Source organism: Rhinoderma darwinii, chromosome 1 (genome assembly GCF_050947455.1).
Source record: "Rhinoderma darwinii isolate aRhiDar2 chromosome 1, aRhiDar2.hap1, whole genome shotgun sequence".
NCBI lineage: Eukaryota > Metazoa > Chordata > Amphibia > Anura > Rhinodermatidae > Rhinoderma > Rhinoderma darwinii.
In genome coordinates, this window is record NC_134687.1 from 247,878,011 (window position 1) to 247,893,033 (window position 15,023).

The 15,023-nt window shown below is 41.9% G+C and overlaps 69 pseudogenes; all 69 read right to left on the reverse strand.

Moving 5' to 3' along the window:
- Positions 1 to 6: 6 nt before the first annotated feature.
- Positions 7 to 125, reverse strand: LOC142735869 (5S ribosomal RNA; annotated as a pseudogene).
- A 67-nt stretch (positions 126 to 192) lies between these two features.
- Positions 193 to 311, reverse strand: LOC142690422 (5S ribosomal RNA; annotated as a pseudogene).
- A 67-nt stretch (positions 312 to 378) lies between these two features.
- On the reverse strand, positions 379 to 497 carry LOC142736117 (5S ribosomal RNA; annotated as a pseudogene).
- Positions 498 to 750: 253 nt separating this feature from the next.
- Positions 751 to 869, reverse strand: LOC142731676 (5S ribosomal RNA; annotated as a pseudogene).
- A 67-nt stretch (positions 870 to 936) lies between these two features.
- Positions 937 to 1,055, reverse strand: LOC142706395 (5S ribosomal RNA; annotated as a pseudogene).
- A 67-nt stretch (positions 1,056 to 1,122) lies between these two features.
- LOC142683265 (5S ribosomal RNA) lies at positions 1,123 to 1,241 on the reverse strand (annotated as a pseudogene).
- Positions 1,242 to 1,308: 67 nt separating this feature from the next.
- Positions 1,309 to 1,427, reverse strand: LOC142700498 (5S ribosomal RNA; annotated as a pseudogene).
- A 67-nt stretch (positions 1,428 to 1,494) lies between these two features.
- LOC142730776 (5S ribosomal RNA) lies at positions 1,495 to 1,613 on the reverse strand (annotated as a pseudogene).
- A 67-nt stretch (positions 1,614 to 1,680) lies between these two features.
- LOC142685924 (5S ribosomal RNA) lies at positions 1,681 to 1,799 on the reverse strand (annotated as a pseudogene).
- A 67-nt stretch (positions 1,800 to 1,866) lies between these two features.
- LOC142736735 (5S ribosomal RNA) lies at positions 1,867 to 1,985 on the reverse strand (annotated as a pseudogene).
- Positions 1,986 to 2,052: 67 nt separating this feature from the next.
- Positions 2,053 to 2,171, reverse strand: LOC142686056 (5S ribosomal RNA; annotated as a pseudogene).
- Positions 2,172 to 2,238: 67 nt separating this feature from the next.
- LOC142686177 (5S ribosomal RNA) lies at positions 2,239 to 2,357 on the reverse strand (annotated as a pseudogene).
- A 253-nt stretch (positions 2,358 to 2,610) lies between these two features.
- Positions 2,611 to 2,729, reverse strand: LOC142705134 (5S ribosomal RNA; annotated as a pseudogene).
- Positions 2,730 to 2,796: 67 nt separating this feature from the next.
- On the reverse strand, positions 2,797 to 2,915 carry LOC142726489 (5S ribosomal RNA; annotated as a pseudogene).
- A 67-nt stretch (positions 2,916 to 2,982) lies between these two features.
- On the reverse strand, positions 2,983 to 3,101 carry LOC142737784 (5S ribosomal RNA; annotated as a pseudogene).
- Positions 3,102 to 3,168: 67 nt separating this feature from the next.
- On the reverse strand, positions 3,169 to 3,287 carry LOC142692885 (5S ribosomal RNA; annotated as a pseudogene).
- A 67-nt stretch (positions 3,288 to 3,354) lies between these two features.
- Positions 3,355 to 3,473, reverse strand: LOC142717836 (5S ribosomal RNA; annotated as a pseudogene).
- A 67-nt stretch (positions 3,474 to 3,540) lies between these two features.
- Positions 3,541 to 3,659, reverse strand: LOC142676674 (5S ribosomal RNA; annotated as a pseudogene).
- Positions 3,660 to 3,726: 67 nt separating this feature from the next.
- Positions 3,727 to 3,845, reverse strand: LOC142726500 (5S ribosomal RNA; annotated as a pseudogene).
- A 67-nt stretch (positions 3,846 to 3,912) lies between these two features.
- Positions 3,913 to 4,031, reverse strand: LOC142736493 (5S ribosomal RNA; annotated as a pseudogene).
- A 253-nt stretch (positions 4,032 to 4,284) lies between these two features.
- Positions 4,285 to 4,403, reverse strand: LOC142678731 (5S ribosomal RNA; annotated as a pseudogene).
- A 67-nt stretch (positions 4,404 to 4,470) lies between these two features.
- Positions 4,471 to 4,589, reverse strand: LOC142733505 (5S ribosomal RNA; annotated as a pseudogene).
- Positions 4,590 to 4,656: 67 nt separating this feature from the next.
- Positions 4,657 to 4,775, reverse strand: LOC142706855 (5S ribosomal RNA; annotated as a pseudogene).
- A 67-nt stretch (positions 4,776 to 4,842) lies between these two features.
- Positions 4,843 to 4,961, reverse strand: LOC142726511 (5S ribosomal RNA; annotated as a pseudogene).
- A 67-nt stretch (positions 4,962 to 5,028) lies between these two features.
- LOC142700509 (5S ribosomal RNA) lies at positions 5,029 to 5,147 on the reverse strand (annotated as a pseudogene).
- Positions 5,148 to 5,214: 67 nt separating this feature from the next.
- On the reverse strand, positions 5,215 to 5,333 carry LOC142686299 (5S ribosomal RNA; annotated as a pseudogene).
- Positions 5,334 to 5,400: 67 nt separating this feature from the next.
- LOC142686421 (5S ribosomal RNA) lies at positions 5,401 to 5,519 on the reverse strand (annotated as a pseudogene).
- Positions 5,520 to 5,586: 67 nt separating this feature from the next.
- LOC142729683 (5S ribosomal RNA) lies at positions 5,587 to 5,705 on the reverse strand (annotated as a pseudogene).
- Positions 5,706 to 5,772: 67 nt separating this feature from the next.
- LOC142687578 (5S ribosomal RNA) lies at positions 5,773 to 5,891 on the reverse strand (annotated as a pseudogene).
- Positions 5,892 to 6,144: 253 nt separating this feature from the next.
- LOC142726523 (5S ribosomal RNA) lies at positions 6,145 to 6,263 on the reverse strand (annotated as a pseudogene).
- Positions 6,264 to 6,330: 67 nt separating this feature from the next.
- LOC142726534 (5S ribosomal RNA) lies at positions 6,331 to 6,449 on the reverse strand (annotated as a pseudogene).
- Positions 6,450 to 6,516: 67 nt separating this feature from the next.
- On the reverse strand, positions 6,517 to 6,635 carry LOC142684007 (5S ribosomal RNA; annotated as a pseudogene).
- Positions 6,636 to 6,888: 253 nt separating this feature from the next.
- LOC142686543 (5S ribosomal RNA) lies at positions 6,889 to 7,007 on the reverse strand (annotated as a pseudogene).
- Positions 7,008 to 7,260: 253 nt separating this feature from the next.
- On the reverse strand, positions 7,261 to 7,379 carry LOC142737752 (5S ribosomal RNA; annotated as a pseudogene).
- Positions 7,380 to 7,446: 67 nt separating this feature from the next.
- Positions 7,447 to 7,565, reverse strand: LOC142677743 (5S ribosomal RNA; annotated as a pseudogene).
- Positions 7,566 to 7,817: 252 nt separating this feature from the next.
- LOC142678753 (5S ribosomal RNA) lies at positions 7,818 to 7,936 on the reverse strand (annotated as a pseudogene).
- Positions 7,937 to 8,003: 67 nt separating this feature from the next.
- LOC142696209 (5S ribosomal RNA) lies at positions 8,004 to 8,122 on the reverse strand (annotated as a pseudogene).
- Positions 8,123 to 8,189: 67 nt separating this feature from the next.
- On the reverse strand, positions 8,190 to 8,308 carry LOC142726556 (5S ribosomal RNA; annotated as a pseudogene).
- A 67-nt stretch (positions 8,309 to 8,375) lies between these two features.
- Positions 8,376 to 8,494, reverse strand: LOC142738028 (5S ribosomal RNA; annotated as a pseudogene).
- Positions 8,495 to 8,561: 67 nt separating this feature from the next.
- On the reverse strand, positions 8,562 to 8,680 carry LOC142694783 (5S ribosomal RNA; annotated as a pseudogene).
- A 67-nt stretch (positions 8,681 to 8,747) lies between these two features.
- On the reverse strand, positions 8,748 to 8,866 carry LOC142737870 (5S ribosomal RNA; annotated as a pseudogene).
- Positions 8,867 to 8,933: 67 nt separating this feature from the next.
- Positions 8,934 to 9,052, reverse strand: LOC142734077 (5S ribosomal RNA; annotated as a pseudogene).
- Positions 9,053 to 9,119: 67 nt separating this feature from the next.
- Positions 9,120 to 9,238, reverse strand: LOC142726567 (5S ribosomal RNA; annotated as a pseudogene).
- A 253-nt stretch (positions 9,239 to 9,491) lies between these two features.
- Positions 9,492 to 9,610, reverse strand: LOC142680640 (5S ribosomal RNA; annotated as a pseudogene).
- A 67-nt stretch (positions 9,611 to 9,677) lies between these two features.
- On the reverse strand, positions 9,678 to 9,796 carry LOC142726578 (5S ribosomal RNA; annotated as a pseudogene).
- Positions 9,797 to 9,863: 67 nt separating this feature from the next.
- On the reverse strand, positions 9,864 to 9,982 carry LOC142729156 (5S ribosomal RNA; annotated as a pseudogene).
- A 67-nt stretch (positions 9,983 to 10,049) lies between these two features.
- LOC142697373 (5S ribosomal RNA) lies at positions 10,050 to 10,168 on the reverse strand (annotated as a pseudogene).
- Positions 10,169 to 10,235: 67 nt separating this feature from the next.
- Positions 10,236 to 10,354, reverse strand: LOC142729167 (5S ribosomal RNA; annotated as a pseudogene).
- Positions 10,355 to 10,793: 439 nt separating this feature from the next.
- LOC142715645 (5S ribosomal RNA) lies at positions 10,794 to 10,912 on the reverse strand (annotated as a pseudogene).
- Positions 10,913 to 11,164: 252 nt separating this feature from the next.
- On the reverse strand, positions 11,165 to 11,283 carry LOC142737396 (5S ribosomal RNA; annotated as a pseudogene).
- A 253-nt stretch (positions 11,284 to 11,536) lies between these two features.
- LOC142736572 (5S ribosomal RNA) lies at positions 11,537 to 11,655 on the reverse strand (annotated as a pseudogene).
- Positions 11,656 to 11,722: 67 nt separating this feature from the next.
- Positions 11,723 to 11,841, reverse strand: LOC142736466 (5S ribosomal RNA; annotated as a pseudogene).
- Positions 11,842 to 11,908: 67 nt separating this feature from the next.
- On the reverse strand, positions 11,909 to 12,027 carry LOC142696676 (5S ribosomal RNA; annotated as a pseudogene).
- Positions 12,028 to 12,094: 67 nt separating this feature from the next.
- On the reverse strand, positions 12,095 to 12,213 carry LOC142737548 (5S ribosomal RNA; annotated as a pseudogene).
- Positions 12,214 to 12,280: 67 nt separating this feature from the next.
- On the reverse strand, positions 12,281 to 12,399 carry LOC142665904 (5S ribosomal RNA; annotated as a pseudogene).
- A 67-nt stretch (positions 12,400 to 12,466) lies between these two features.
- On the reverse strand, positions 12,467 to 12,585 carry LOC142717419 (5S ribosomal RNA; annotated as a pseudogene).
- A 67-nt stretch (positions 12,586 to 12,652) lies between these two features.
- LOC142693004 (5S ribosomal RNA) lies at positions 12,653 to 12,771 on the reverse strand (annotated as a pseudogene).
- Positions 12,772 to 12,838: 67 nt separating this feature from the next.
- Positions 12,839 to 12,957, reverse strand: LOC142737807 (5S ribosomal RNA; annotated as a pseudogene).
- A 67-nt stretch (positions 12,958 to 13,024) lies between these two features.
- Positions 13,025 to 13,143, reverse strand: LOC142737225 (5S ribosomal RNA; annotated as a pseudogene).
- Positions 13,144 to 13,210: 67 nt separating this feature from the next.
- On the reverse strand, positions 13,211 to 13,329 carry LOC142665511 (5S ribosomal RNA; annotated as a pseudogene).
- Positions 13,330 to 13,396: 67 nt separating this feature from the next.
- On the reverse strand, positions 13,397 to 13,515 carry LOC142736240 (5S ribosomal RNA; annotated as a pseudogene).
- Positions 13,516 to 13,582: 67 nt separating this feature from the next.
- LOC142675853 (5S ribosomal RNA) lies at positions 13,583 to 13,701 on the reverse strand (annotated as a pseudogene).
- Positions 13,702 to 13,768: 67 nt separating this feature from the next.
- LOC142737262 (5S ribosomal RNA) lies at positions 13,769 to 13,887 on the reverse strand (annotated as a pseudogene).
- Positions 13,888 to 13,954: 67 nt separating this feature from the next.
- Positions 13,955 to 14,073, reverse strand: LOC142686665 (5S ribosomal RNA; annotated as a pseudogene).
- Positions 14,074 to 14,140: 67 nt separating this feature from the next.
- Positions 14,141 to 14,259, reverse strand: LOC142709689 (5S ribosomal RNA; annotated as a pseudogene).
- Positions 14,260 to 14,326: 67 nt separating this feature from the next.
- LOC142737150 (5S ribosomal RNA) lies at positions 14,327 to 14,445 on the reverse strand (annotated as a pseudogene).
- A 67-nt stretch (positions 14,446 to 14,512) lies between these two features.
- Positions 14,513 to 14,631, reverse strand: LOC142704393 (5S ribosomal RNA; annotated as a pseudogene).
- A 67-nt stretch (positions 14,632 to 14,698) lies between these two features.
- Positions 14,699 to 14,817, reverse strand: LOC142738427 (5S ribosomal RNA; annotated as a pseudogene).
- Positions 14,818 to 14,884: 67 nt separating this feature from the next.
- Positions 14,885 to 15,003, reverse strand: LOC142736785 (5S ribosomal RNA; annotated as a pseudogene).
- Positions 15,004 to 15,023: the final 20 nt, after the last annotated feature.

Below are 15,023 nucleotides of genomic sequence, written 5' to 3' on the forward strand. Positions count from 1 at the left end.
ATAAAAAGTCAACCGCACCACGGATTCCCAGACAGTCTCCCACACTAGTACTAGCGAGGCCTTAAGCTGTGTAACTTCTGCGATCTGACGAGAGCAGGCACATTCAGCTTAGAATGGCCATTGACATTAAATGCTTTAATCCATAGTCCTTTTTAATCGATTGTGAAACAAAATCTAAACGACATAATGAAAAGTCAACCGCACCACGGATTCCCAGACAGTCTCCCACACTGGTACTAGTGAGGCCTTAAGCTGTGTAACTTCAGCGATCTGACGAGAGCAGGCACATTCAGCTTAGAATGCCCATTGACACTAAATGCTTTAATCCATAGTCCTTTTTAATCGATTGTGAAACAAAATCTAAACGACATAATAAAAAGGCAACCGCACCACGGATTCCCAGACAGTCTCCCACACTGGTACTAGCGAGGCCTTAAGCTGTGTAACTTCTGCGATCTGACGAGAGCAGGCACATTCAGCTTAGAATGGCCATTGTCATTATATGCTTTCATCCATAGTCCTATTTAATCTATTGTGAAACAAAATCTAAACGACATAATAAAAAGTCAACCGCACCACGGATTCCCAGACAGTCTCCCACACTGGTACTAGCAAGGCGTTAAGCTGTGTAACTTCTGCGACCTAACTAGAGCAGGCACATTCAGCTTAGAATGGCCATTGACATTAAATGCTTTAATCCATAGTCCTTTTTAATCGATTGTGAAACAAAATCTAAACGACATAATAAAAAGTCAACCGCACCACGGATTCCCAGACAGTCTCCCACACTGGTACTAGCAAGGCCTTAAGCTGTGTAACTTCTGCGATCTGACGAGAGCAGGCACATTCAGCTTAGAATGGCCATTGACATTAAAAGCCTTAATCCATAGTCCTATTTAATCTATTGTGAAACAAAATCTAAACAACATAATAAAAAGTCAACCGCGCCACGGATTCCCAGACAGTCTCCCACACTGGTACTAGGGAGGCCTTAAGCTGTGTAACTTCTGCGATCTGACGAGAGCAGGGACATTCAGCTTAGACTGGCCATTGACATTAAAGGCTTTAATCCATAGTCCTTTTTAATCGATTGTGAAACAAAATCTAAACGACATAATAAAAATTCAACCGCACCACGGATTCCCAGACAGTCTCCCACACTGGTACTAGCGAGGCCTTAAGCTGTGTAACTTCTGTGATCTGACGAGAGCAGGCACATTCAGCTTAGAATGGCCATTGACATTAAATGCTTTAATCCATAGTCCTTTTTAATCGATTGTGAAACAAAATCTAAACGACATAATAAAAATTCAACCGCACCACGGATTCCCAGACAGTCTCCCACAATGGTACTAGCGAGGCCTTAAGCTGTGTAACTTCTGCGTTCTGACGAGAGAAGGCACATTCAGCTTAGAATGGCCATTGACGTTAAATGCTTTAATCCATAGTCCTATTTAATCTATTGTGAAACAAAATCTAAACGACATAATAAAAAGTCAACCGCACCACGGATTCCCAGACAGTCTCCCACACTGGTACTAGCGAGGCCTTAAGCTGTGTAACTTCTGCGATCTGATGAGAGCAGGCACATTCAGCTTAGAATGGCCATTGACATTAAATGCTTTAATCCATAGTCCTTTTTAATCGATTGTGAAACAAAATCTAAACAACATAATAATAAGTCAACCGCACCACGGATTCCCAGACAGTCTCCCACACTGGTACTAGCGAGGCCTTAAGCTGTGTAACTTCTGCGATCTGACGAGAGCAGGCACATTCAGCTTAGAATGGCCATTGACATTAAATGCTTTAATCCATAGTCCTTTTTAATCGATTGTGAAACAAAATCTAAACGACATAATAAAAAGTCAACCGCACCACGGATTCCCAGACAGTCTCCCACACTGGTACTAGCGAGGCCTTAAGTTGTGTAACTTCTGCGATCTGACGAGAGCAGGCACATTCAGCTTAGAATGGCCATTGACATTAAATGCTTTAATCCATAGTCCTTTTTAATCGATTGTGAAACAAAATCTAAACAACATAATAATAAGTCAACCGCACCACGGATTCCCAGACAGTCTCCCACACTGGTACTAGCGAGGCCTTAAGCTGTGTAACTTCTGCGATCTGACGAGAGCAGGCACATTCAGCTTAGAATGGCCATTGACATTAAATGCTTTAATCCATAGTCCTTTTTAATCGATTGTGAAACAAAATCTAAACGACATAATAAAAAGTCAACCGCACCACGGATTCCCAGACAGTCTCCCACACTGGTACTAGCGAGGCCTTAAGCTGTGTAACTTCTGCGATCTGACGAGAGCAGGCACATTCAGCTTAGAATGGCCATTGACATTAAATGCTTTAATCCATAGTCCTTTTTAATCGATTGTGAAACAAAATCTAAGCGACATAATAAAAAGTCAACCGCACCACGGATTCCCAGACAGTCTCCCACACTGGTACTAGCGAGGCGTTAAGCTGTGTAACTTCTGCGATCTAACGAGAGTAGGCACATTCAGCTTAGAATGGCCATTGACATTAAATGCTTTAATCCATAGTCCTTTTTAATCGATTGTGAAACAAAATCTAAACGACATAATAAAAAGTCAACCGCACCACAGATTCCCAGACAGTCTCCCACACTGGAACTAGCGAGGCCTTAAGCTGTGTAACTTCTGCGATCTGACGAGAGCAGTCACATTCAGCTTAGAATGGCCATTGACATTAAACGCCTTAATCCATAGTCCTATTTAATCTATTGTGAAACAAAATCTAACCAACATAATAAAAAGTCAACCGCACCACGGATTCCCAGACAGTCTCCCACACTGGTACTAGCGAGGCCTTAAGCTGTGTAACTTCTGCGATCTGACGAGAGCAGGGACATTCAGCTTAGAATGGCCATTGACATGAAATGCTTTAATCCATAGTCTTTTTTAATCGATTGTGAAACAAAATCTAAACGACATAATAAAAAGTCAACCGCACCACGGATTCCCAGACAGTCTCCCACACTGGTACTAGCGAGGCGTTAAGCTGTGTAACTTCTGCGATCTAACGAGAGCAGGCACATTCAGCTTAGAATGGCGATTGACATTAAATGCTTTAATCCATAGTCCTTTTTAATCGATTGTGAAACAAAATCGAAACGACATAATAAAAAGTCAACCGCACCACGGATTCCCAGACAGTCTCCCACACTGGTACTAGCGAGGCGTTAAGCTGTGTAATTTCTGCGATCTAACGAGAGCAGGCACATTCAGCTTAGAATGGCCATTAACATTAAATGCTTTAATCCATAGTCCTTTTTAATCGATTGTGAAACAAAATCTAAACGACATAATAAAATGTCAACCGCACCACGGATTCCCAGACAGTCTCCCACACTGGTACTAGCGAGGCCTTAAGCTGTGTAACTTCTGCGATCTGACGAGAGCAGGCACATTCAGCTTAGAATGGCCATTGACATTAAATGCTTTAATCCATAGTCCTTTTTAATCGATTGTGAAACAAAATCTAAACGACATAATAAAAAGTCAACCGCACCACGGATTCACAGACAGTCTCCCACTCTGGCACTAGCGAGGCCTTAAGCTGTGTAACTTCTGCGATCTGACGAGAGCAGGCACATTCAGCTTAGAATGGCCATTGACATTAAATGCTTTAATCCATAGTCCTTTTTAATCGATTGTGAAACAAAATCTAAACGACATAATAAAAAGTCAACCGCACCACGGATTCCCAGACAGTCTCCCACACTGGTACTAGCGAGGCCTTAAGCTGTGTAACTTCTGCGATCTGACGAGAGCAGGGACATTCAGCTTAGAATGGCCATTGACATAAAATGCTTTAATCCATAGTCCTTTTTAATCGATTGTGAAACAAAATCTAAACGACACAATAAAAATTCAACCGCACCACGGATTCCCAGACAGTCTCCCACACTGGTACTAGCGAGGCCTTAAGCTGTGTAACTTCTGCGATCTGACGAGAGCAGGCACATTCAGCTTAGAATGGCCATTGACGTTAAATGCTTTAATCCATAGTCCTATTTAATCTATTGTGAAACAAAATCTAAACGACATAATAAAAAGTCAACCGCACCACGGATTCCTAGACAGTCTCCCACACTGGTACTAGCTAGGCGTTAAGCTGTGTAACTTCTGCGATCTAACGAGAGCAGGGACATTCAGCTTAGAATGGCCATTGACATTAAAGGCTTTAATCCATAGTCCTTTTTAATCGATTGTGAAACAAAATCTAAACGACATAATAAAAATTCAACCGCACCACGGATTCCCAGACAGTCTCCCACACTGGTACTAGCGAGGCCTTAAGCTGTGTAACTTCTGCGTTCTGACCAGAGCAGGCACATTCAGCTTAGAATGGCCATTGACGTTAAATGCTTTAATCCATAGTCCTATTTAATCGATTGTGAAACAAAATCTAAACGACATAATAAAAAGTCAACCGCACCACGGATTCCCAGACAGTTTCCCACACTGGTACTAGCGAGGCCTTAAGCTGTGTAACTTCTGCGTTCTGACGAGAGCAGGTACATTCAGCTTAGAATGGCCATTGACGTTAAATGCTTTAATCCATAGTCCTATTTAATCTATTGTGAAAAAAAATCTAAACGACATAATAAAAAGACAACCGCACCACGGATTCCCAGACAGTCTCCCACACTGGTACTAGCGAGGCGTTAAGCTGTGTAACTTCTGCGATCTAACGAGAGCAGGGACATTCAGCTTAGAATGGCCATTGACATTAAATGCTTTAATCCATAGTCCTTTTTAATCGATTGTGAAACAAAATCTAAACGACATAATAAAAAGTCAACCGCACCACGGATTCCCAGACAGTCTCCCACACTGGTACTAGCGAGGCCTTAAGCTGTGTAACTTCTGCGATCTGACGAGAGCAGGGACATTCAGCTTAGAATGGCCATTGACATTAAATGCTTTAATCCATAGTCCTTTTTAATCGATTGTGAAACAAAATCTAAACGACATAATAAAAATTCAACCGCACCACGGATTCCCAGACAGTCTCCCACAATGGTACTAGCGAGGCCTTAAGCTGTGTAACTTCTGCGTTCTGACGAGAGAAGGCACATTCAGCTTAGAATGGCCATTGACGTTAAATGCTTTAATCCATAGTCCTATTTAATCTATTGTGAAACAAAATCTAAACGACATAATAAAAAGTCAACCGCACCACGGATTCCCAGACAGTCTCCCACACTGGTACTAGCGAGGCCTTAAGCTGTGTAACTTCTGCGATCTGACGAGAGCAGGCACATTCAGCTTAGAATGGCCATTGACATTAAATGCTTTAATCCATAGTCCTTTTTAATCGATTGTGAAACAAAATCTAAACAACATAATAATAAGTCAACCGCACCACGGATTCCCAGACAGTCTCCCACACTGGTACTAGCGAGGCCTTAAGCTGTGTAACTTCTGCGATCTGACGAGAGCAGGCACATTCAGCTTAGAATGGCCATTGACATTAAATGCTTTAATCCATAGTCCTTTTTAATCGATTGTGAAACAAAATCTAAACGACATAATAAAAAGTCAACCGCACCACGGATTCCCAGACAGTCTCCCACACTGGTACTAGCGAGGCCTTAAGCTGTGTAACTTCTGAGATCTGACGAGAGCAGGCGCATTCAGCTTAGAATGGCCATTGACATTACATGCTTTAATCCATAGTCCTTTTTAATCGATTGTGAAACAAAATCTAAACGACATAATAAAAAGTCAACCGCACCACGGATTCCCAGACAGTCTCCCACACAGGTACTAGCGAGGCGTTAAGCTGTGTAACTTCTGCGATCTAACGAGAGCAGGCACATTCAGCTTAGAATGGCCATTGACATTAAATGCTTTAATCCATAGTCCTTTTTAATCGATTGTGAAACAAAATCTAAACGACATAATAAAAAGTCAACCGCACCACAGATTCCCAGACAGTCTCCCACACTGGAACTAGCGAGGACTTAAGCTGTGTAACTTCTGCGATCTGACGAGAGCAGTCACATTCAGCTTAGAATGGCCATTGACATTAAAAGCCTTAATCCATAGTCCTATTTAATCTATTGTGAAACAAAATCTAACCAACATAATAAAAAGTCAACCGCACCACGGATTCCCAGACAGTCTCCCACACTGGTACTAGCGAGGCCTTAAGCTGTGTAACTTCTGCGATCTGACGAGAGCAGGGACATTCAGCTTAGAATGGCCATTGACATTAAATGCTTTAATCCATAGTCTTTTTTAATCGATTGTGAAACAAAATCTAAACGACATAATAAAAAGTCAACCGCACCACGGATTCCCAGACAGTCTCCCACACTGGTACTAGCGAGGCCTTAAGCTGTGTAACTTCTGCGATCTGACGAGAGCAGGGACATTCAGCTTAGAATGGCCATTGACATTAAATGCTTTAATCCATAGTCCTTTTTAATCGATTGTGAAACAAAATCTAAACGACATAATAAAAACTCAACCGCACCACGGATTCCCAGACAGTCTCCCACACTGGTACTAGCGAGGCCTTAAGCTGTGTAACTTCTGCGTTCTGACCAGAGCAGGCACATTCAGCTTAGAATGGCCATTGACGTTAAATGCTTTAATCCATAGTCCTATTTAATCTATTGTGAAACAAAATCGAAACGACATAATAAAAAGTCAAACGCACCACGGATTCCCAGACAGTCTCCCACACTGGTACTAGCGAAGCGTTAAGCTGCGTAACTTCTGCGATCTAACGAGAGCAGGCACATTCAGCTTAGAATGGCCATTAACATTAAATGCTTTAATCCATAGTCCTTTTTAATCGATTGTGAAACAAAATCTAAACGACATAATAAAAAGTCAACCGCACCACGGATTCCCAGACAGTCTCCCACACTGGTACTAGCGAGGCCTTAAGCTGTGTAACTTCTGCGATCTGACGAGAGCAGGCACATTCAGCTTAGAATGGCCATTGACATTAAATGCTTTAATCCATAGTCCTTTTTAATCGATTGTGAAACAAAATCTAAACGACATAATAAAAAGTCAACCGCACCACAGATTCCCAGACAGTCTCCCACACTGGTACTAGCGAGGCCTTAAGCTGTGTAAATTCTTCGATCTGACTAGAGCAGGCACATTCAGCTTTGAATGGCCATTGACATTAAATGCTTTAATCCATAGTCCTTTTTAATCGATTGTGAAACAAAATCTAAACGACATAATAAAAAGTCAACCGCACCACGGATTCCCAGACAGTCTCCCACACTGGTACTAGCGAGGCCTTAAGCTGTGTAACTTCTGCGATCTGATGAGAGCAGGGACATTCAGCTTAGAATGGCCATTGACATAAAATGCTTTAATCCATAGTCCTTTTTAATCGATTGTGAAACAAAATCTAAACGACATAATAAAAATTCAACCGCACCACGGATTCCCAGACAGTCTCCCACACTGGTACTAGCGAGGCCTTAAGCTGTGTAACTTCTGCGATCTGACGAGATCAGGCACATTCAGCTTAGAATGGCCATTGACGTTAAATGTTTTAATCCATAGTCCTATTTAATCTATTGTGAAACAAAATCGAAACGACATAATAAAAAGTCAACCGCAACACGGATTCCCAGACAGTCTCCCACACTGGTACTAGCGAAGCGTTAAGCTGTGTAACTTCTGCGATCTAACGAGAGCAGGGACATTCAGCTTAGAATGGCCATTGACATTAAAGGCTTAATCCATAGTCCTTTTTAATCGATTGTGAAACAAAATCTAAACGACATAATAAAAATTCAACCGCACCACGGATTCCCAGACAGTCTCCCACACTGGTACTAGCGAGGCCTTAAGCTGTGTAACTTCTGCGTTCTGACCAGAGCAGGCACATTCAGCTTAGAATGGCCATTGACATTAAATGCTTTAATCCATAGTCCTATTTAATCTATTGTGAAACAAAATCTAAACGACATAATAAAAAGTCAACCGCACCACGGATTCCTAGACAGTCTCCCACACTGGTACTAGCGAGGCCTTAAGCTGTGTAACTTCTGCGATCTGACGAGAGAAGGCACATTCAGCTTAGAATGGCCATTGACATTAAATGCTTTAATCCATAGTCCTTTTTAATCGATTGTGAAACAAAATCTAAACGACGTAATAAAAAGTCAACCGCACCACGGATTCCCAGACAGTCTCCCACACTGGTACTAGCGAGGCCTTAAGCTGTGTAACTTCTGCGATCTGACGAGAGCAGGGACATTCAGCTTAGAATGGCCATTGACATTAAATGCTTTAATCCATAGTCCTTTTTAATCGATTGTGAAACAAAATCTAAACGACATAATAAAAAGTCAACCGCACCACGGATTCCCAGACAGTCTCCCACACTGGTACTAGCGAGGGCTTAAGCTGTGTAACTTCTGCGTTCTGACGAGAGCAGGGATATTCAGCTTAGAATGGCCATTGACATTAAATGCTTTAATCCATAGTCCTTTTTAATCGATTGTGAAACAAAATCTAAACGACATAATAAAAATTCAACCGCACCACGGATTCCCAGACAGTCTCCCACACTGGTACTAGCGAGGCCTTAAGCTGTGTAACTTCTGCGTTCTGACGAGAGAAGGCACATTCAGCTTAGAATGGCCATTGACGTTAAATGCTTTAATCCATAGTCCTATTTAATCTATTGTGAAACAAAATCTAAACGACATAATAAAAAGTCAACCGCACCACGGATTCCCAGACAGTCTCCCACACTGGTACTAGCGAGGCCTTAAGCTGTGTAACTTCTGCGATCTGACGAGAGCAGGCACATTCAGCTTAGAATGGCCATTGACATTAAATGCTTTAATCCATAGTCCTTTTTAATCGATTGTGAAACAAAATCTAAACAACATAATAATAAGTCAACCGCACCACGGATTCCCAGACAGTCTCCCACACTGGTACTAGCGAGGCCTTAAGCTGTGTAACTTCTGCGATCTGACGAGAGCAAGCACATTCAGCTTAGAATGGCCATTGACATTAAATGCTTTAATCCATAGTCCTATTTAATCTATTGTGAAACAAAATCTAACCAACATAATAAAAAGTCAACCGCACCACGGATTCCCAGACAGTCTCCCACACTGGTACTAGCGAGGCCTTAAGCTGTGTAACTTCTGCGATCTGACGAGAGCAGGGACATTCAGCTTAGAATGGCCATTGACATGAAATGCTTTAATCCATAGTCTTTTTTAATCGATTGTGAAACAAAATCTAAACGACATAATAAAAAGTCAACCGCACCACGGATTCCCAGACAGTCTCCCACACTGGTACTAGCGAGGCGTTAAGCTGTGTAACTTCTGCGATCTAACGAGAGGAGGCACATTCAGCTTAGAATGGCGATTGACATTAAATGCTTTAATCCATAGTCCTTTTTAATCGATTGTGAAACAAAATCGAAACGACATAATAAAAAGTCAACCGCACCACGGATTCCCAGACAGTCTCCCACACTGGTACTAGCGAGGCGTTAAGCTGTGTAACTTCTGCGATCTAACGAGAGCAGGCACATTCAGCTTAGAATGGCCATTGACATTAAATGCTTTAATCCATAGTCCTTTTTAATCGATTGTGAAACAAAATCTAAACGACATAATAAAAAGTCAACCGCACCACGGATTCCCAGACAGTCTCCCACACTGGTACTAGCGAGGCCTTAAGCTGTGTAACTTCTGCGATCTGACGAGAGCAGGGACATTCAGCTTAGAATGGCCATTGACATTAAATGCTTTAATCCATAGTCCTTTTTAATCGATTGTGAAACAAAATCTAAACGACATAATAAAAAGTCAACTGCACCACGGATTCCCAGACAGTCTCCCACACTGGTACTAGCGAGGCCTTAAGCTGTGTAACTTCTGCGATCTGACGAGAGCAGGGACATTCAGCTTAGAATGGCCATTGACATTAAATGCTTTAATCCATAGTCCTTTTTAATCGATTGTGAAACAAAATCTAAACGACATAATAAAAATTCAACCGCACTACGGATTCCCAGACAGTCTCCCACACTGGTACTAGCGAGGCCTTAAGCTGTGTAACTTCTGCGATCTGACGAGAGCAGGGACATTCAGCTTAGAATGGCCATTGACATTAAATGCTTTAATCCATAGTCCTTTTTAATCGATTGTGAAACAAAATCTAAACGACATAATAAAAAGTCAACTGCACCACGGATTCCCAGACAGTCTCCCACACTGGTACTAGCGAGGCCTTAAGCTGTGTAACTTCTGCGATCTGACGAGAGCAGGGACATTCAGCTTAGAATGGCCATTGACATTAAATGCTTTAATCCATAGTCCTTTTTAATCGATTGTGAAACAAAATCTAAACGACATAATAAAAATTCAACCGCACTACGGATTCCCAGACAGTCTCCCACACTGGTACTAGCGAGGCCTTAAGCTGTGTAACTTCTGCGATCTGACAAGAGCAGGGACATTCAGCTTAGAATGGCCATTGACATTAAAAGCTTTAATCCATAGTCCTTTTTAATTTATTGTGAAACAAAATCTAAACGACATAATAAAAAGTCAACCGCACCACGGATTCCCAGACAGTCTCCCACACTGGTACTAGCGAGGCGTTAAGCTGTGTAACTTCTGCGATCCAACGAGAGCAGGCACATTCGGCTTAGAATGGCCATTGACATTAAATGCTTTAATCCATAGTCCTTTTTAATCGATTGTGAAACAAAATCTAAACAACATAATAAAAAGTCAACCGCACCACTGATTCCCAGACAGTCTCCCACACTGGTACTAGCGAGGCCTTAAGCTGTGTAACTTCTGCGATCTGACGAGAGCAGGCACATTCAGCTTAGAATGGCGATTGACATTAAAAGCCTTAATCCATAGTCATATTTAATCTATTGTGAAACAAAATCTAAACAACATAATAAAAGTCAACCGCACCACGGATTCCCAGAGAGTCTCCCACACTGGTACTAGCGAGGCCTTATGCTGTGTAACTTCTGCTATCTGACGAGAGCAGGGACATTCAGCTTAGAATGGCCATTAACATTAAATGCTTTAATCCATAGTCCTTTTTAATCGATTGTGAAACAAAATCTAAACGACATAATAAAAATTCAACCGCACCACGGATTCCCAGACAGTTTCCCACACTGGTACTAGCGAGGCCTTAAGCTGTGTAACTTCTGCGTTCTGACGAGAGCAGGCACATTCAGCTTAGAATGGCCATTGACGTTAAATGCTTTAATCCATAGTCCTATTTAATCGATTGTGAAACAAAATCTAAACGACATAATAAAAAGTCAACCGCACCACGGATTCCCAGACAGTCTCCCACACTGGTACTAGCGAGGATTTAAGCTGTGTAACTTCTGCGATCTGCCGAGAGCAGGCACATTCAGCTTAGAATGGCCATTGACGTTAAATGCTTTAATTCATAGTCCTTTTTAATCGATTGTGAAACAAAATCTAAACGACATAATAAACATTCAACCGCACCACGGATTCCCAGACAGTCTCCCACACTGGTACTAGCGAGGCCTTAAGCTGTGTAACTTCTGCGATCTGACGAGAGCAGGCACATTCAGCTTAGAATGGCCATTGACGTTAAATGATTTAATCCATAGTCCTTTTTAATCGATTGTGAAACAAAATCTAAACGACATAATAAAAAGTCAACCGCACCACGGATTCCCAGACAGTCTCCCACACTGGTACTAGCGAGGCCTTAAGCTGTGTAACTTCTGCAATCTGACGAGAGCAGGCACATTCAGCTTAGAATGGCCATTGACATTAAATGCTTTAATCCATAGTCCTTTTTAATCAATTGTGAAACAAAATCTAAATGACATAATAAAAAGGCAACCGCACCACGGATTCCCAGACAGTCTCCCACACTAGTACTAGCGAGGCGTTAAGCTGTGTAACTTCTGCGATCTAACGAGAGCAGGCACATTCAGCTTAGAATGGCCATTGACATTAAATGCTTTAATCCATAGTCCTTTTTAATCGATTGTGAAACAAAATCTAAACAACATAATAAAAAGTCAACCGCACCACTGATTCCCAGACAGTCTCCCACACTGGTACTAGCGAGGCCTTAAGCTGTGTAACTTCTGCGATCTGACGAGAGCATGCACATTCAGCTTAGAATGGCGATTGACATTAAAAGCCTTAATCCATAGTCCTATTTAATCTATTGTGAAACAAAATCTAAACAACATAATAAAAAGTCAACCGCACCACGGATTCCCAGAGAGTCTCCCACACTGGTACTAGCGAGGCCTTAAGCTGTGTAACTTCTGCGATCTGACGAGAGCATGGACATTCAGCTTAGAATGGCCATTGACATTAATTGCTTTTATCCATAGTCCTTTTTAATCGATTGTGAAACAAAATCTAAACGACATAATAAAAAGTCAACCGCACCACGGATTCCCAGACAGTTTCCCACACTGGTACTAGCGAGGCCTTAAGCTGTGTAACTTCTGCGTTCTGACGAGAGCAGGCACATTCAGCTTAGAATGGCCATTGACGTTAAATGCTTTAATCCATAGTCCTATTTAATCTATTGTGAAACAAAATCTAAACGACATAATAAAAAGTCAACCGCACCACGGATTCCCAGACAGTCTCCCACACTGGTACTAGCGAGGATTTAAGCTGTGTAACTTCTGCGATCTGACGAGAGCAGGCACATTCAGCTTAGAATGGCCATTGACGTTAAATGCTTTAATCCATAGTCCTATTTAATCTATTGTGAAACAAAATCTAAACGACATAATAAAAAGTCAACCGCACCACGGATTCCCAGACAGTCTCCCACACTGGTACTAGCGAGGGCTTAAGCTGTGTAACTTCTGCGATCTGACGAGAGCAGGCACATTCAGCTTAGAATGGCCATTGACATTAAAAGCCTTAATCCATAGTCCTATTTAATCTATTGTGAAACAAAATCTAAACAACATAATAAAAAGTTAACCGCACCACGGATTCCCAGACAGTCTCCCATACTGGTACTAGCGAGGCCTTAAGCTGTGTAACTTCTGCGATCTGACGAGAGCAGGGACATTCAGCTTAGAATGGCCATTGACATTAAATGCTTTAATCCATAGTCCTTTTTAATCGATTGTGAAACAAAATCTAAACGACATAATAAAAATTCAACCGCACCACGGATTCCCAGACAGTCTCCCACACTGGTACTAGCAAGGCCTTAAGCTGTGTAACTTCTGCGATCTGACGAGAGCAGGCACATTCAGCTTAGAATGGCCATTGACGTTAAATGATTTAATCCATAGTCCTTTTTAATCGATTGTGAAACAAAATCTAAACGACATAATAAAAAGTCAACCACACCACGGATTCCCAGAGAGTCTCCCACATTGGTACTAGCGAGGCCTTAAGCTGTGTAACTTCTGCGATCTGACGAGAGCAGGCACATTCAGCTTAGAATGGCCATTGACATTAAATGCTTTAATCCATAGTTCTTTTTAATCGATATTGAAACAAAATCTAAACGACATAATAAAAAGTCAACTGCACCACGGATTCCCAGACAGTCTCCCACACTAGTACTAGCGAGGCGTTAAGCTGTGTAACTTCTGCGATCTAACGAGAGCAGGCACATTCAGCTTAGAATGGCCATTGACATTAAATGCTTTAATCCATAGTCCTTTTTAATCGATTGTGAAACAAAATCTAAACGACATAATAAAAAGTCAACCGCACCACGGATTCCCAGACAGTCTCCAACGCTGGTACTAGCGAGGCCTTAAGCTGTGTAACTTCTGCGTTCTGACGAGAGCAGGCACATTCAGCTTAGAATGGCCAATGACATTAAATGCTTTAATCCATAGTCCTATTTAATCTATTGTGAAACAAAATCTAAACGACATAATAAAAAGTCAACCGCACCACGGATTCCCAGACAGTCTCCCACACTGGTACTAGCGAGGCCTTAAGCTGTGTAACTTCTGCGATCTGACGAGAGCAGGCACATTCAGCTTAGAATGGCCATTGACATTAAATGCTTTAATCCATAGTCCTCTTTAATCGATTGTGAAACAAAATCTAAACGACATAATAAAAAGTCAACCGCACCACTTATTCCCAGACATTCTCCCACACTGGTACTAGCGAGGCCTTAAGCTGTGTAACTTCTGCGATCTGACGAGAGCAGGCACATTCGGCTTAGAATGGCCATTGACAACAAATGCTTTAATCCATAGTCCTTTTTAATCGATTGTGAAACAAAATCTAAACGACATAATAAAAAGTCAACCGCACCACGGATTCCCAGACAGTCTCCCACACTGGTACTAGCGAGGCCTTAAGCTGTGTAACTTCTGCGATCTGACGAGAGCAGGGACATTCAGCTTAGAATGGCCATTGGCATTAAATGCTTTAATCCATAGTCCTTTTTAATCGATTGTGAAACAAAATCTAAACGACATAATAAAAATTCAACCGCACCACGGATTCCCAGACAGTCTGCCACACTGGTACTAGCGAGGCCTTAAGCTGTGTAACTTCTGCGACCTGACGAGAGCAGGCACATTCAGCTTAGAATGGCCATTGACATTAAAAGCCTTAATCCATAGTCCTATTTAATCTATTGTGAAACAAAATCTAAACAACATAATAAAAAGTCAACCACACCACGGATTCCCAGACAGTCTCCCACACTGGTACTAGCAAGGCCTTAAGCTGTGTAACTTCTGCGATCTGACGAGAGCAGGGACATTCAGCTTAGAATGGCCATTGACATTAAATGCTTTAATCCATAGTCCTTTTTAATCGATTGTGAAACAAAATCTAAACAACATAATAAAAATTCAACAGCACCACGGATTCCCAGACAGTCTCCCACACTGGTACTAGCGAGGCCTTAAGCTGTGTAACTTCTGCGATCTGACGAGAGCAGGCACATTCAGCTTAGAATGGCCATTGACATTAAATGCTTTAATCCATA